The following is a 19,196-nucleotide window of genomic DNA, read 5'->3' on the forward strand; positions in this document are numbered from 1 at the left end:
AAAGCTTATATTTTAAACTGCTAATCTATATTGCTTTGTCCTTAATATCTGTCTTTTTTTTCTTTCATTCTTTTATTTTTTTTCTTTGATGCTAGATTTTGGAAGAATGTCTTGGTTTATTCTTCTAGTTCTTGGACTTGAATGGACTTTTAGCTGTGTCCATTCAACTTTTCTTTTGAGTTTTTCTCTTTAATAATGAACATTTAAAAGTTGAAGATTTTTACATGGTTTCTTTTTTTTCTTGAAAAAGCAATTTATCATTTTCTAAATCTATGATGTAGCTGTTAATTTTGCACAAGTATAATTAACAGTGTTTAACTACTTTTAAGCAAACTGAAGGGATTTTCTCCATCAAATAAGTTTTAAACATCAAAACCTATACCTATAAATTTTAAAACTTTCAACACTCTCGATATTTCAATTAGAAACTATTACAAACTTAAAAGTCCTTTATATTATAGGTGCATCATCCTAGTTAGGTAGTATAGAATCCTTTCAAGATTTTTCTCTTTCCTAGGTGACTTTTTCTTCTTGTTTTTTTTTTAAGTTATTCCCTTCAGTCTCAATTATTTTTTACTTTCAACTATATATTCAAAATAGTATCAGTTTCTAAATAAACACCTAGTGAAAAACAATTTCAATGTAAAATAAAACTATACAATCTAATAGAACTTGTATAGTCTGAATGTGGTTTATCAATATTCAGAATTAAATTTCTTTAATAGTGGAAAACTTTTAGTTTTTTTCTTAATATTCAAAACTAGCAATTTTCCATGAGACTAGAAAGTTATTAGAGAGGATCAAACAGAACTAAGCACTGTCCAACTTCTAAAATTATGCATTATTTTACCCTTGAGGTATTCATCTTGAGTAATAACAGAATTTCTCATTCTATTCTCCAGATTAAATAGACAAGATACCACTGTCTGTATGCTTTGGTCTACGGATTTCCTTTGTGGGCCATTTTCAGAGGATGGACTAGCTTCATAAACTGAGCATTCATCTGGCAAAACTTCAGCTCCTGAATCATGCTGGTAGTTAACAGCTGTATAGGCCAGGAGTATAACATACCTCATTTGTTTCCCAGCAGACCACTGTGATGGCATCTGATAATTATGACAGGCAGCTGATATCCAGTGATGACCTGAACTGGTGAACTTGGATAAAGAGGATATGCTTGAACATACTGAACTATAGGATTCATCATGGTTGGAGGCTGCATATAAGTTTCAGTGTTTGGATTATTCCAGGTGGATGAAGAGTATTAAAAACAAAAGTAGATGGCTACACATGATAGGCACACAAATTTTGTTTCCTGATGCAGGGCTCAGTTTCAGTTTTTTACCATGGAAATTTCTCTGTGATTCTACTATCTTCTGCACATCCATGTAATCAAAGGAAACAAATTCACAGCCTTTGGATTCACCAGTCTGATCTGTGATAATCTTCACTTCTTTTACTAAACTATATCTAGAAAAGAAGCTTTTAATTTAGGTTTCGTTCATCTTCACATCAATTCTACCAACAAAAGCCGTGTTTGGCATAATTTTGCCTTCAGGTAAAACAATCTTGGCTGGTCACAGCTGATGAAGATGGGGTTCTGGCCTCTATGGAGATGGTTGAGTTAGGAGTCTCAGAATTTGCAGCAGACTTATCTCCCAAATCACTGATTCGATCTTCTGCTTCATCTAAGCTACTATTGAATTTCTATAATGTATTTTTCATTTCAGTTATTGTAGCCTTCATTTCTAAGTGGATCTTTTTTATGTTTTCTATCTCCGTTTTTGTTTCCTATCTCCTTGTTGAAGTTCTCACTGAGATCATTGAGCATTCTTATAAGAAGTGTTTTGAACTCTGCATCTGATAGATTGCTTGTCTGTATTTTGTTTAGGTCTTTTTCTGGAAATTTGTTCTGTTTTTCCATGTGGGACATGTTTCTTTGTCTTCTCATTTTAGCTGCCTTCCCTGTGTTTATATGTATTAGGTAGAACTGCTATGTCTTCTAGTCTTAGTCAAGTGTCCTTATGTATTATGTGTGCTGTGGAGTCCAGTGGTACAGTCTCCCTTGTCTCCTAAGGGGGTGCTCCAGGTATGTGCCTTGTGTGTGCTGTGTGTGCCTTTCTGTTGTAGTTGAGCATAGATTGCTCTTGTCAAATCAATAGGAGGAATGGACTCTCAGGTTGATTGGTTGTTAGAACTAGTATTGACTACTGTGGGGAGGTTGTTGTGCAGAGGCTAATCTTAGCCAGCAGGATTTCTTTATCAGGGCTCTGGTGCTTGCCAAGTCTGTCCTTTGGGTATATCATTTGTGAAGGCAGTTGGGTGGTGCTCTGCTGTGGTCTGAAGCTGGCCCCCAAGTATGTTGGTTCTAGTACCAGTCTGAGCACACTGAAACATGCCCATAGTAACTGGGGTGGTGAGCTGCAAGGGGGGTGGTGAGCCAGTAGTAAGTTTTTCAAGAGCAAGGGATCCTTTTCCTTATAGATATCATGGCAATGCCTTTAACTCGTGTGCCCACATTTTCTGCTTCCATCTGTTGAGCAGATGGTGATAATGGCTAGAACAGTCAACCCACTTCATTGTCCTGGAAACCATAATTCAATGCAACATAACCTAATTGCTCCAGAGCTCCTTCTGCTTCTAGTACTTACTATTCCTAAGGTTAGGGCACACCTGGAGCTGTTTTATCTTTTGGCAGCTGCCTTCTCTTGTTTATATTTTTGTCTATGTTTTCCATTTCAACCCTCAATTTGTGTTCCAAAGATTTCTCACCATTTTTGACCATTAGCCTTTTGCCTTTTATTTTTTAATAAAAATAGACTTTTTTAATGGATACGATTTCTGCCATTTCTAGGAATTTGTAGTCAATAGAGAAGTAGGTTTTGAAATGTTCTTAATCTACCTTTTGAACTCCCTCTACCATCCTCTCTCTCTCTTTCTCTCTCTCATTCTCATTTGGCCATATTTCCTGATAGTGCCTATCGCATTCTTTATTTATCTCTTTCCATGGAGATTATTATTATACATCTTTCTCTCAAATCTGTCCAAATATTACTCTCCTCTACTTTTTTTATGTGTATTGGGCAATGTTTAACTTAATATTTTACATACCCCTTTTTATTTCTTTCCTGCTATTTCTCCTACTTAAGCAAAACTACAGATACAACATAGGGTAACAAACAGATTAGAAGTGTGCTCTCAAAGAGAACAGCTAGAAGGGCAGAGACACTGGTATGTTTTATAAATGAGATTGCTTCCTAACATACTTAATAGACTTATAATTAACACTAGATTCCTTTCATGGCTGTAGCAATGTTGAAATTTCTATTGGTTATTAAAAAATTTTATATTAAAACTCCCCATACTTCTATACTTCCTAAATGGACCTTGATATTGTCTGATTATTGTATATCTCACCTTTAACCTAGCTTATGGTGCACTCGTAAATGCAGTGTCATGTATTCCTATGTTTACATAAATAAACAGATACTTGGAAAACAAAATCCATGTTGAGCAGAAGCCTTGAAAACACAAGCAGAACACAATCAACCTGAATATTTTTAAAAGGGTTTATTTATTTTTTGTTGAAATATATTTGACATACAACATTGTGTAAATTTAAGGTGTACAGCATGTTAATATGATAAATTTATATATGTAACATAATTGCCATTGATGCAATGAAAATTATCTCTATCAATCATGTAGCATAATTATAATTTTTTTTTTAGTGGTTGGGATAATTAAGGTCTAGTCTGTTAGTCAGTTTTATTATAATACGATTTTGTTGTCTGTATTTGCTGTAATGTGCATTAGAGCTCCAGGGCTTATTTACTACTCATTACAAGTTCATACCCTTAAACAACATCTGCCCTACCCCCAACCCCCACAAGCCCCTGGTAAACACCATTTTACTCTGTTTTACTCAGTTGGCTTTTTTAGATTCCATATATGAGTAATATAGTATTTATCTTTTTATTTCTAATTAATGTCACTTCACATAATCCCTGGAATATAATAAGTGCTCAAACAATGATAGCTGTTACTAAAGATGCAGATTCTTGGGCTTTATCTTAGAATTAATGGATCACAATCTTTGGGGCTCAAACAGACATTTTAGTAAGTGTCCCCCGTCCCGGCCCAGATTATTCTGATTCTCAACTAAAGTTTGATTTGATTCTCTGATTTCCTCTATTTTAGTCTTCACTTCAGTTATTGTATTCTTCATTTCAGACTGGTTCTTTTTTATCTTTTCTATTTCCATTTTTATGTTTTCTATCTCTGTTAAAGTTCTCACTGAATTCTTCTACTCTTCACCATGTTCATTGAACATTTTTTAACAAGTGTTTTAAACTCTGCATCTGATAGATTCCTCATCTCCATTTTGTTTAGTCCTTTTTCTGAAGTGTTGTTCTATTCTTTCATTTGGGACATGTTTCTTTGTCTCCCCATTTGTCCTGCCTCCCTGTGTTTGTTACTATCTATTAGATGAAACTGCTATGTCTCTGGTCTTAGTAGAGTGTCTTAATGTAGTAGGTGTGCTGTGGGGCCCAGTGGTGCTGTCTCCCTGGTCACCTGAGCCTAGTCACCTGTCCTTTGCATGGGTTGTGTGTGCCCTCCTGTAATAGTTGAGCCTTGGTCACTGTTTGCACATGAATGGGAAGGATTGACTCTCGAGTTGATTGGTTGTGAGGACTGGTCATGATCAGTGGAGGAGGTGTTGTGCAGGGGCTGACTCTATAGAGCAGAATTCATTTTAGTAGGGCTCTGGTGCCTGCCCAGTCTGCCCTTTGGGCATATTATCCTCTGGATGGTGCTCTGACTCAGACAGAAGGCTGCCACAGGGCATGCAGGCCAGGGCCTCCTGGCAGGGGCCCTGCCACAGGCCAAGTTCAACTGTAGCCTGTGCCATGCCCAGGGCTACTTGGCATAGGTCGCCAAGCAATCCACAGATGGCCGCTACCCACAGTGGGCTTGGAGGTGTCTTGAGAGGCCAAGCTGCAAACCGAGGCTGGCTGCCATTAGTGCTTGGCTTGGGGCAGCTCAGCAAGAAGTACAGGGCATGCTGAGGCCTGATGCCGTTTGTTTAGGTTTTGTGAACCTTTGAGAGATTTTAGGAAAGTCTGTAGCATGAGCTGAGAGAGACTGTTTATATGGAAAATCCACTGGAAGTGGCTTGGGTGGCCCACAAGGTGAGTGGGGTGGGGTCTCAGGGAATCAGTGTTAGCCAGGTTGATAGAGAGACTCAGATGTGGTGGCTGCCTCTGTCTGCAAGCTGGGTGAGGGAGAGCTCAACAAAGGAACAAAGGCTCTGCCAGCACTTCTGTCTGTGAGAAAGCTGCCCCTCCAGCCCTTGCCTCAAAGCCAGACAACTCAGTTCCTCCCTGGCACCTCCCAGAATTGGCTCTCAGAGCAAGTGAGTCCATCAGCATGTGGGCCCCGTGAGAGGAATGTCTGCGACTCCAAAGGTACTTCATCTCACTCGGCCACAATTTCTGCTGGTTTTCACAGCCAGAACTTGTGGAGACTTCTCTTCCTGGCACTGGAATCCTGGCCCAGGGAGCCAGGTGTGGATCTGGGACCCCTTGCTTCTCCAGGAGTTCCTCCACAGTCGAGATATTTTTTGCTAATTTTCAACCACCACACGCGGGTGTGGGACCAGCCTGTGCCACATCTCTGCCCCTCCTACCAGTCTCAAGGTGGCCTCTCCTCCCCAGTTGTAGAACTTCTGTTCAGCTAGACTTCAGGAGACTCTCAATAATGGCTATTCTGTAGTTGTAATTTTGATGTGGTTGTAAGAGCAGGCAAGCACAGAATGTACCTACTCCTCCATCTTGACCAGAAGGCACTCAACCTGAATATTTTGTCCTAGGCAGTTATCTGCCCTTATTTGAAGTTTTAGAATGGACTGATATTGCTCATGGGTTGTTTTTTTTTTCATGAAGAAACACAAAATAGTTTGTTTATTTGATCCTTTTCAATTGAACACAAAAACTTGTGAATAACAGGAAAGAAATAAATTTTTCTCTACCTTTCCATGTTCTTTTTGCTGCTCTAAAAATTAAATATACATGAGATAGGTTGACAAGAGAAAATAACCAAATTGAATTATATACATATGTAAGAGTACCCCACATAAATGAGAAGTACAGAGACAGAAAGGTAAAATGAAGTATATAAGACATTCTGAACCAAGGAATAAGGTAAGATGCCCTAAGACTTCAGAGAGGAAAAGGGTAGTTCATAAGACATTAGGAAGAGCCCATGTTCAGTAATTAGAAGTTTGCCTGGCCCTATAGATAGGTCATAAAAAGTTATTTCTAGTGATAACGCTTTCTCTTGAGCCCACAGGGTCTTGATTGCTTTCAGCTCAAAGTAATCCACGTGCCAAAGTAGCACATCTTGGGGAGGTCTGTTATGAACCCCTTCAGAATTAAGACTTTAGATAAAATGTAACCTAAATGCAAAACAAACTCTATTGCCTTTCATAAGTAGTATTCTTCCAGTGTCATAAGAGTGAAGAATAAATGGTCATGTAAGTCAGATTTTGTAATTTTTTGGTGTACTAGACTAGTTCTTACCTTCTAGTTTTTAATGAGTCAATAAGCATTCTTTTTCTTTTAAATAGTGAGTGTGTGAGGCAATCCAAGTCCAAAATGTATGATCTCCTTTTCATCTCCTTGGGGGTGATTACTTATCCTCTTTGTGAGAATCAGGTTTCCTAAGTTTACTCCAAGCTAATGAAAACTCATTTAATTTCTTTGAGTCTCAGTTTTCTCATTTCTAATAAAGCTATATCAATTTATAAAGAAGATATGAAAATTCTAAACATTTATGCACCTAAACACCTTGCTTTAAAAAAGCAACTTGACAAAATCAAGGAGAGAAATAGGAAACCTCACTATTACAGCTGCAGATTTTAACATTCTCTTGGTAATTAATAGAATAAGAATACACAGCAAATATTAGTAAGAATATAGAAGATTGGAATATATTTCAACAAAATCAGTTTAATTGACATTTGTAGAACTCTACCCTAATAACAGTAAAATACACATTCTTCTAAGTGCATGATGAAATATTTCCTAAAATAGACCATATGCTGTGATATAAAGCAAGTACCAACACATTTAGAAAGATTGAAATCACACAAAGTATATTCTCTGATCTCATGGAAATAATTTAGAAATCAATAAAAAAAATTATATCTGGAAAATTCAGTAACATTTGGAAATTAAATAAGCACTTCTCAATAATCTAAGAGTCAAAAGAAATCAGAAAATCACAAGAGAAATCAAAAAATATTTTGAATAAATAATAATAATAACGATATTTTTATGAGATTCTGTTAAATTTTTAGTACATGTTGGAAAAATTATAACTATAAATAATTGTACTAGAAAAGAAAAAGTATTTAAAAATCAATGATCTAAGCTCTTACCTTGAAAAACAAGAAAAAGAAGTACAAATTAAGCCCAAAACCAACAGAAGGAAAAAAAAAAAACAGCAAAACTAAGCGACTAATTGATGAAACAGAAAACACTTAAAAAATAGAGAAAATTAGCAAGGACAGAGTTTGAGTCTTTGAAAAGATTAAATTTGTGATTTCCTGGCAAGATTGATCAAGGAGAAAGAATACCTAAATAAGGAAGAAAACATACATCCAGATTCTACAGACATAAAAATGTTGAAGAAGCATAAAAGATGAAACACTAAAATGATGAAAAATGTTAAGCTGTTAATTTTGACAACTTAGAAAAATATGATCAATTCCTTTCTAAAAACAACTTATCATAGGAATAAAAAGAAAATCTAATAGTGATTTATCTTTTATAGAAATTATGTAATTGAATATCTTCCTGAAAGGAAGCCCAAAGAGGTGTACTGATGAATTCTATTAAACATTCAAGAAAAAAAAAATCAATTTTACATAAAGAATTTCAGAAACTAGAGGTGGAAGTCTCACTTTCCAATTTTATTTATTTTATCAGGAATGTATAATCCTGATAACAAAACCAAGAACATTATAAAAAAATTATGACCAATATCCTTCATGAATACAGACATAAAAATCATACCAAAATATTAGAAAATAAAGTCTAGCAATATATAAAGAGATTAATACATCATAACCAAATAGAGTTAATCCAAGGAACATAGGCTGTTTTAACGTTTAAAAAATATCAATCCATGTAATTCACTACATTAACAAAATTAAGAAAACAAAATAATTGCTTTAATAGTTGTGGAAACAACATTTAACAAAGTTTAACACTTAGCCATGATAAAAACATTCATCAAACTAAGAAGGAAACTTTTTCAATTTGATCAACATTACCCAAGAAAAAGCTACAGATAAAATTGCACTTAATGATGAAGCACTGAATAGATTTCCCCTACAATTCATGACAATGAGGATGTCTACTCCCTACACTTCTATTCAACATTATGTTTGAGGTCCTGCTCAATGAAATAACATGAGACAAGAAATAAGGCATAAATATTGGAAAATGAGATGAAAAGAGCCTTTATTTTCAGGTAATATAAAAAATATAGAGAGAAAATCCAAAGGAATCTACAAAAAATATAAGAGCAATTAAATTTAACAGGTTTGCAAGATATCTGGTCAGTATACAAAAATCAATTGTAGGTCTATAAGCCAACAATGAACAAATAAGAAGTGAATTTTTAAAAATACTATACACAATGGCATCAAAAAACATAAGTAGTAATAAATTTAATAAAAATTCTGTAAGATCCCTATACCAAAACTACAAAAGAATGTTGAAAATATGACCTAAATAAATGGACATATTTGCTCTCCTCATCATTTGAAAGACTTACTATACTTAAAATGTCAATTATTCCCTACTTGATCTAGAAATCCAACAACTTCCCAGTCAATAATAGTCTTTTTCTTTCTGTGGAAATTAATAAGCTGATTTAAAACACATATGGAAATGCAGATGACTTTTTATATACAAAACGATTTTGAAAAAGAATAGTTAGATTTACTCTGTCTGATGGTAAAACTTGCTGTAAATATATAGTAATCAAGACATAGTGGTATGAGAATGAGCACAGACAAATCAATCAATAGAATAGAATAAAGTCCAGTAACAGAAGCAGTCCTAAATAATGAATTGATTTTTTGATAAAGAAGCCAAAGCCATTAAATAAGAAAAGAAATTTTTTTTCAGCAATGATGCTAGAACAACTAGATACTTATATGGAAAAATAAATTGCTAAGGATAAAATATATAGTTTTTTAATAAGTTAGGATATAGAATAGTGATAAATTCAATAAGTAAATAAAAGAGTTGTTTTTTTTTAAAGTAAAATATATACCAAAAAAAAAAAAAAACATATGTGTAGGGTAATACTTTATTCTCTGAAAATTAATGTGAATACTTGAGTTAAACAGACGATTTCCTAGCAAAATATAAATAAATTCAACTGACTCAGAAGACATAGGAAATATACTAGACCAATTGCCATAGAAGAGACTGAGAAATATTTTTCTATTACTTTAAAAAAACACTCGCCAGACAATATTAAAGATATACCCTATTAAGGACCAGATAAAGATAATTGATTGCTTCAGAACATACTTTAATCTATTTTAAATATAGCATTACATTAATTCTAAAATCTGAAAAATATAGCATAAAAAGATAAAAGCAAGAGCAATCTCACTCATATGAATGTTGACATAAAAATTTGAAATTAAATAGAAATTAGATTCTGGCAATATTTATGGAGAAATAATACTCTTTAATCAATGTTCATTCTAGGAACAACGTTCATGTTCAAAGATAACAAGTAGAGTAGGTTCATTAAAATCAGAAATAAGGACCTCACCCTTCTCGCTAGTCAATGCTCTGGCTGCATTAGGCAATGCATAGAGATGAAAGAAAAAAACAGGAGAAATAAAATTTTAAAAGAAGAGGCAAAATCATCTTTAATTATAAATGAAAATTTGTAGACAAAAGTTCAACCGAAAAACTATTAGAAATCAAAGAATTCAGAAAATTGACCAGTTTTAAAATTAAGATTAAATAATCAATAGTGTCTCACATAAATAACCATGTGGAAAATATAATGGAAGAAAGGATCTGTTTAGAAAAGAGTAGGAATAAACCTGACACATAAAATCAATATGAAAGATACTTTAAAACTCTGCTGAAAGATATAAAAGATACATTAATAAATAGAAATGAATCAGAAAAAAAGAAACAAGTATTAAAAAAAAATCAGTCATTCCTTAATAAATTAATGTAATACCAATAAATATATTATCAAGATTTGGTTATGAATCAACATAAGCTGATTCAAAATTTTAAGAGGAAAAAATAAATGTGTATTAATAGCCTTTTTTTTTTAAAGATTCTTGAGTCTGACAGGTTTCACTCTAACAGTCACGAAAATACATTATATTTTAATTACTATAATCACTAAAACCTTTTGGCAGTGGATCGTGAATAGAAAGATTAATTCCATATGAGTCTAAAGGTAGATGCAAATGAATTTGATAATCATATTATTTAGGGGTAAATTAGATGGGAATGACTAGTAAATAATCTAAGAGCGAGGTAGCTCAAATACTATCTGATTGCAAAATAAATTCCAAATAGGTCAAAATTTTAAAAGTAAAAATGAGGTAATAGAGGAAAAGGTGGATATTGTCATTAACCTAGCAATTCTCCTTTTAGAAATTTGCACTAAAGAGGAATTTTGTCCATAATAATAAAGATGCATATTCAAGGATGTTTACTGCAGCTCTACAAGTTAGCAAAAGTCTGCATGTGAGCAGTACATCAGTAATTTAATCAAAAAAGGGTATAGTTATATAATGGAATCTATTTAGCTCTAAAAATAATGAGACTGAAACACACACACATACACAAGCATACACAATGTCCATAATAAGTGGAAAAGGCAAAACATAGAGAAGTGTGTTTAGTTTGTTCTTGTTGTATACCAAAAATCAGAAAAATGCACATTTTTTTTGGCTATCTATCTATGGATGTAGATACCAAGTGCAGAAGTAGGTTTCTAAGTGTACACATCTTGGTGCATCTATAAATAGATAATGATGTTTGTATATGCATTAAAATTGTCTGATTATATACCAAAAACTGTTAGGAATGAATCTCTGGGGAGATACCTAGATTTCTGAGATGGGAGGATGACTTTCATTTTATAATATTAATTTCTGTGTAATTTTAATACTAAGTATGTGTATAAGAAAAACTTATAAGAAAAACTGGCTTTTAAAAATAATATAAAATTCAGAGTAAATAGCTACAAACTAAGAGCCTGAAAGTTCTCCTACAATTAAAGTACAAGAAAATATGACATCTATTTTTGCCTACATGTGATGCTACTTTCATTTTTTTTTTAATTTCTTGAGTTTTTTGTTTGTAGAGGTTGAAATTAAGAGCAATTAGGCATTAATGAGGAGGCATGAATTTATATCCACAGTTTGGCATTTTAAAATATCTTGCTTCAAACTTATTAAACAGGTGTTGGTAAGCATGTGGAGCACCTGGAACACATATGGTTGAAAGGAGTGCAAAATGGTGCAATCGCTTTGGAGATTTCTTTGGCAATTTCTTATAAAGTTAAATATACTGTCACCACATGACCCAGCAATTCCTCTCCTAGACATTTACCTAAAGGAACTAAAAAAGTCTGTTAAAAAAGTATGAACACAAATATTCTTAGTAGCTTTATCCGGCCCCAAACTGGAAACAGTCCAAACATCTATTCACAGGTGAAAGAATAAATGAATTATGCTATATTAATACAGTGGAATACTACTTGGCAATAAAAAGGAACTACTGATAAAAGCAAATCATGGATGAATCTCTAAAACACTATGTTCAGTGAAAGGAACCAGGCACAAAGAATAAACACTATATGAGTCTGTTTATTGGACACTCTAGAAAAGATAAATCTGCTCTATAATGAGAACAAAGAGACAAGTGGTTGCTTGCAAAGGGATTTGGGGAAATATCTGAGAGTGATGGAAATGCTCCATAGCTCGTAGTAGTAGTTTCATGTGTATATACATTTGTCAAAACTCATGTAACTAGGCACTACAAATGGGTACATGTTATTGTATGTAAATGATAACTTAGTACAGTTGATTTAAAAAGAAAAAGAAAGCAAGTAGGAAAAAAAGTCACCACATAAGATTTTTTATTTTGGATAATGTAATTAAAACAACTAAAAGTTAATGGCATATCTACTAAGAGAAAAATACTTAAACTACCCAAGAAAGGCAAGTACAAATTTCAAGTGGTAAAACTGGAACCAGAAAATAAGGTGCATTAAATGCGAATGGCCTGGTATACCAGGAATAACCAAGGAGCGCAAAGAAAGATGAACCACATGTGTTATAAATTCCTCCGTGGCCATTCCTTGCTCTACTTCTAGCTCCAAGGTAGAGGACATTGGTCTTTTTGAGGCCCTGTACATCTATGGGGGGAAAATAACTATTTACAGAGTACAAAGGTACCCCAGACACAAAACCCACTGGTGTGACTGTGTGCAGAGGAAGAGAGTTAGGGTCTGATTTATGTTTCCATCTGCTCTGGACTGGCAAGAACCTTAGTTAAGAGCTGTGCTCAGCAGCCCGACTGTGCTTATGATATGTAAATAAAACAAAGTCAAACAGCTGCAAGCAAACAGTGTGTGGTGAGTCGTCTGCCCAAATTCAACCACAGAATCAGTGAAGGCTGGATGTGTTCGGAAAGCAAATGTCTCTGAGGTCAACATAGTATTCTAGTTGAGAAATTAAGGACCCTGGTTTTCACTTTGAAAATGAAACTGCTTAATGTGCAAAAATGGACTTAACATAAATAATGCAGCAGCCTTGTAGCGAGGCCTCTCCAATGCTGGTGGTCCCTGAACACTCACTGTCTGACATTTCATGTTACATTTCAAAACCAGAATCATCATAAGCCGCATAAATCTGTCACTTCAGTTGAATTTGTAAATTACCAAATCCCTAATTTTCCAAAGATTGTCCTCTGCCCAAATGAAATCTAGGCTCTCTGGTCCAATGGGCTTCCCTGGGTTGTCATATCATCCATGTCGCAGCTTGTATTTTTATTATGTGAATGAAAATTCTCCAGAAATGTTGGACAGAGTTCAACATTGCTAATACTTCATAGAATATTTAAGAAACTGAATTATATTGGACATTGCTATAAAACTTCTTTCTTGCAAATCCGCCTAAAAGAAGGCATGTTTGTTTCATGTTGGGTGTCAGTGTTATCTTAATTAACATTAAAATCCTACCGTCCATTTCCATTTGTGGGCTTCTCTCCACACTTCTCCCTAGAAACCCAGATTCCATTTTCTTCCCTCAGGATATATATAAATCTCCTCGGATCCATCCTTTTGATTTTCTCTACTTCCCTTTCTCCTCCAGTTATAAGACTCAATTCCCTGGATTTTATTATCGGTTATTTTATTTTAAAAATTAATATTATTAAAAATATTTTATTAAAACATTGTATACTAAATACATCAACATTCTAAGAAAACATTTAATTTTCAAAGGGAAAGAGAAGTTTTCCAGTGCTCCATGTCTGCTTTTTTGAATCTCTTTCCATGACCTTCCCATCACTATGCATATTACTCCTTCAGTAACCTGACTAGCAGTGAAGATCATTTTTAAACTCATATTCAACTCTTTCTTCTTGACATCTTTTTATCCGCACAGACTTCAGATTCCAGAAAATGCATCTCAAGTATATTATGGTGGTATTTCTCACATGTTTTCATAAATAAGTTAACTGCTTTATTAGTTACCACCTAAAGCTTGTCACTCCTTTCCATTCTCCTTTTAGCTCCATCTTTCTGCCTGCCCTTGCTACCAGGCACTACTATATCTCTTAGGTTCACTATTTTCTGTCCATCATCTACTGAATGCCACTGATTCTGTTAGGCAAGACTACAGTGCCTGCCATTCTACTATGCACATGCATCTCCCCCCAAGCACCACTTTCTTCCTATTCAAGTGCCAGCTCTGACCAGGATATGTAATAAAGTGAATGGAAGTTCTACCTGCCCTTCATTAACACTCTGTAGGAAGGGACCTGATCGAATACTATCTGTACCCCTTTCTCTTAAAAGTTTTTATTTGACTAGCTCATTATGTTTTTATCTATTGTCCCCTATTCAACAAAGGACTCAGACATGGGACTAATGGAATACTTAGCTTGGCTGAGTGATAGAGATTCTACTAAACTCAGAATAGCCCTGCTATTTTGTAATGACTTGGAAATTTTAAAAATTTATTCAAGGAAGCCCATTTCCCTAGCTTCTCTTTTCCTTACAATAAACTTTCACTTAAGGGGTTCCTCCTCACCTGAGGCAAATTGACATCTGGTTGACTCACAAGAGCATATCCTGACATACATGAGTCTGGGAGTCAATTCAGCTGAAGCTAAAATGAGATAGCCACTGTGCCTCTGATAAATGAAATTTTAAAACTGTATTAAGTTTTCAATTCAAACATATTATGAAATTATATTCACATAGAGATAAGTGATGCTCTATTTTCTAAACGCATGTAAACATTTTTCAATTTGAAAACTGAAACTTATTCCAGAATTTTAGTCTAAATATTTGATAATTTTATTTAGAGAAATCTCAACGTTTCTTTTTTTTTTCTTAAGAGTGATGGAAAGTCTTTGAAATGTTTTATACATGGAGCATGGAGTTGACAATATCAAATTGATAATTTATAATGGTCTCTCTGGCTGCTGCATGGTTGTCTGGTTGGAGAGGAGACATATGAAGGTGGGAGACCAGTTAGAAAGTGTTTGCAGTTGTCCAGGAGAGATGATGACAAGTTGGGTGAGAGTGATGACAGTGAACGTGAAGCAAAGATCTAAGAAACTTAAGAGAGATTTTGGAGATGTAAAGTAGATTTCCTGTATGCAAGTGTCTTAGTCAGCTCAGCTGCCATATCAAAATACCATAGGTTGGATAGCTTAAATAACATAAATTTATTTTCTCACAGTTCCAGAGGCTAAATGGCCAAGATCAGGATATCAGCATGGTTGGATTCAAGCTTCTTCTTGGCTTACAGATGGCCATTTTCTCATTGTGTCCTCACTTGGCAGAAGACTGGAGGGAGAGAGTGAAGTGGAGAGGGTAAGGAAAGGAGGGGAAGTAGAGGGCGAGGGAGGAAGGGAAGGTTTTGGGGTGTCTTTTTTTTAAGAGCATTAATCCTATCATGAAAACACCACCCTCATGACCTATCTAAACCTGATCACCTCCCAAAGTCCCCATCTCCAAATACTGTCATATTGAGAGTTAGGGCTTTAAAATATGACTTTTGAGGAAGGGGCACAATTCAGTCCATAGCAGCATATGTATATATACACACACACACTCACAGAATTCAGATCTATAGTCTTGATTGAAGTAACCATATACTCTTTACTCATGTAGATGTGGGAGAAGTTGTTTTCTAGGTCTGAAAATCAACATGGTAATCTGTGGTGGTAGAAGTGATAGATTCACACATAATTAGCAAGTTAAGTTACTTCTGTTTAAGTCTCAGTTTTCTCATCAGCAGAATGAGAATAAAATATTTTGAAGAACTTTAGAAGTTGGAGATAGTTATAGTGAGGGGCTGTTTGAGAGGTTGATATATTGTAGGATATAAATGTTTGTCATAAGGCTGATGTTCTGCATGTTTTCTAGAAAACGAAGAGTCAGAGAATAAGAATTTATTAGTGTTGACTCAACGTGCTGTTTAAGTCACTAGATGTGAGTCACTAGAAATGTACTCTGCATTTAAACATTAGTGTCTATAACTTCAATTTTTAAAATGACCACAACTACTAATTTAGTCATGAGCCATATATATTGAGATCCAGCTCTGTGTTTGACACTGTGCTGAGGACTTGGGACCTAGTGGTGAAAAATAAACAACAACAACAACAACAACAAAAAGATCTAGACTCAGCGTCCATGGAGCTTCTAGTGTACTTGTGAATACAGATTTTGAATTAACAGCTACAAGTAAGAAGAGTGCCATGAAAAGGGGAGGATGAGGTGAATGGGTGCCTCTAATGGGGAAGTTAAACTCTTGGGAGTTAGGTAAGTCATCTTTGAAGAAGCAACCATCAGGTGAGATTTGAAAGATGAACAAGAATGATTTAGGTGAAAATTAGAAAGAAGAGATTCCAGACAAAGAGAACAGTATTTCTTAAATGTTTAGGGACTCAGAGTATGGCTCTCTAGAGAAAGTAATAAAAAAACAGTGTGACTAGAAAGTAGAATGGGAAGGGGAAAGTGGTTCAGAATGAAGCTGGGGAGGTGAACAGAACAGGATACAGAGGGTCCTGTAAACTATATTAAGAATGTTGGACTTTTCTGGGGGCAATAAATAGAAAGATAATAAAAAGCTGCAAGCCTGGATTGTCACACACAGATTTCTTGATCATGACAAGAGCCGTGGTAAAGTAAAAAGCACCTAAGGATATCACAAAGAGTGAAGACCTCCTAGAGCCCTGAGTTTTGAATGAAACAAATTTCTGGACAGCGACTCAAAGAGGGAGCTACTAAGAGATACTGACAAGAGGAAATGGGGAAGGTTCTATCCAGATGTACATTTTTAGGCCTACGAATAAACAAGATTAATACAAAATCTTATGACACTTTTTACAAAATAAATGGATTGAGAATACATCTATTATTATTTAGAAACTCTACATTGCAGATAACAGAAAACCTAGTACTCAAAATGTTATAATTAGAATAATCACCTCAAGTAATTGTGAGGCCAGAAATAAGGCAGTGTCCAAAGTCAACTGAATCTGTGGATTCCAGCTCTATTTCTCTGCTTATCTCTTAGTTATACCTTTCTTGTGCTGGCTACATGTCTTCCTGGCTTTTTACCTAGTATAAAAATAACTACAGTACTGCATACAACACCATCCAGAAGAGGACAGAGTGTCTCTTCTAATGGGTTTCAATTGAAAGCAGAGGAATGTATTTTCCCCAAATCTAGACAATCTCTGCCTCCTATGATTCTGATTGGATTACACACCCATTTTTGAAACAATGTACTGATTGGCTTAGACCTGAGATCCTATTCCAATTATTGTGGCAAGCTGGATAGGACAACCTTTGGACCAGTCAGAGATGGAGGAGGGTGAGCATCTCTTGGAACACCTGGGCTGCATGGGGGAGAGGTGGAAACATAGACAAATCCAAATTGTATTAAGAAAGAGAAAGAGAGAAGTGAATTCTGGATAGAAACCAACAATCACACCATGGATTGGCAAATTTTTTCTATAAAGGGACAGACAGTAAATACTTTAAGCTTTGTAGGTCATATGGTCTCTTGTAACTACTCAACTCTATCATTATAGTGGGAAAGCAACCATACATAATATGTAAATAAATGGGCATGGCTATGTTCCAATAAAACTTTATTTACAAAAGTAGGTCAGATTTGGCCCTTGGGCCATAGTTCTTTGGCTCCTGACCTAAGGTATCTCATATTAATCCCTACGTTTTAACTTTCTCTACATTATTTTCCATCTGAAAATTTCCCTTCATGTTAATTTTTACCTTATTTTTTCATATATAAAAATTCTGGAGTCAGGTATGTGTGCCAGTGAGTAGAAAAAAGTTATAAGATAGCAAGACAAAAAAAAATATATTTTCTCCCAAGCTTCTGTACTCTGTGGGTAGATTCCCTCCTGTAGAGATGGTTACTTTGTCATGCTATGACATTTTCAGATGGTGTTATTTGAAAAGCTTTAAACTTAATCCAGATAAAGAATGTAGATCTCATTTCATATTCAATGCTTTGCACACTAACAAAGCTTTGGATATTTTGCTAAATGTGGAATTGGACATGAGTCATATAATTTTTACTAAGGGAGTCATAGCTAAATTAGAAAGACAAGACAAAAAGACATTAAGGGGACATTCAAGGTGATAAATATATGTTGTAGAGGCTGGATGTCCAACATTTGCATGTTCTTCCTGGTCTTTTTCTATTTTGAAATAGAAATTGGGGAATTAACTTCAAAGAGGAGAAGAAGATGGATTTACTTTCAAGTTATAAGAAGTAAAGAAAGAGTAAATGCTTTCTCACTGAGCACAAAAGTGCTCATTTTCTGGCACTATGTTTGACAAGAAGTGATTTCTGACTCACTTATTTCCTTCAGATTTCAACTGAAAAGGCTTGGAGAAAGTCAGCAATTATAAAATGGATGTTCAGGATCAAGATAGCAACTAAACCCGGGAGCAAGAATGGGGTAGGAAAAAAAGAAAATTAAGGCAGAAAACAGCAAGTATTAGAAAAGCAATGAAACATAAAATGTTATAAAAATGTTACGTATAAAAAGAGAGATTTAGTAATATTGATCAATGATTAGATATCATCACTGGATGAAAAGAAATAGGGTGAGATGTGTCACACCAAATTAAAGGTAGCAACAATGACTAAAGAAATAAATCACATTTGTAATAATTAAGAAACTGTATTTCTATATTTTTCTCAACCAACTGACAAATTTAAGCTAAAAAATACCTCTGTAGATGTTGATTTTGATCAGATGATAATGAGGTGCTATCATCCAAGTTTCACTGATCAAGTCTTTGCTTATACTATAAAGATTTCCTTTTATCTCCTTTTAATAATACCAAGAATTAGATATTAGGTATTAGTTCTCAAAGAGCTTTCTTTGTGCTCTTGTCAAATTCAAATTTTTACTAAAATATGTCACAAACAGAAAATGATGGAAGACTAGTGGCCTCTGTGAATACCTGGATATAGGTAATAATTCAGAGTAACAATGAAAGTTAAAATAGATAAAAGGAAAAGATGCCAAAATCTGATAGCAATTGATAAAATTATAAGGTATAAGGAGCCAGAATGAGTAAAATCCTATCCAGGCTGCAGCTTATGGAAACCCAAATTTATGAAATGTAATGTTATTTTTACTTAAAAAATAAGAAATCGCTTTTATTTCTCTCTCTCTTCCCACTCCCTATACTGTCTCAGGGACCTATGACCTATACTAATGAGAAAACAGAACATGCATCCCTCTGACACCTTTAAGTGCCTTCTACTGGATGAGGAAATTATTCTTCCTAATTTTACCCACATCATTCTATGTCCCTGTAAAGATTTTATTTTTTTAAGTGAG

At 34.6% G+C, this 19,196-nt stretch overlaps 1 pseudogene; it reads right to left on the reverse strand.

The window, feature by feature from the left end:
* Nucleotides 1-800: 800 nt before the first annotated feature.
* Nucleotides 801-4,703, reverse strand: LOC120589775 (deleted in azoospermia-like; annotated as a pseudogene).
* Between the last annotated feature and the right edge of the window lie 14,493 nt (nucleotides 4,704-19,196).

Source organism: Pteropus medius, unplaced genomic scaffold, assembly GCF_902729225.1.
Source record: "Pteropus medius unplaced genomic scaffold, Ma_sr-lr_union100, whole genome shotgun sequence".
NCBI classification, from domain to species: Eukaryota; Metazoa; Chordata; class Mammalia; order Chiroptera; family Pteropodidae; genus Pteropus; species Pteropus medius.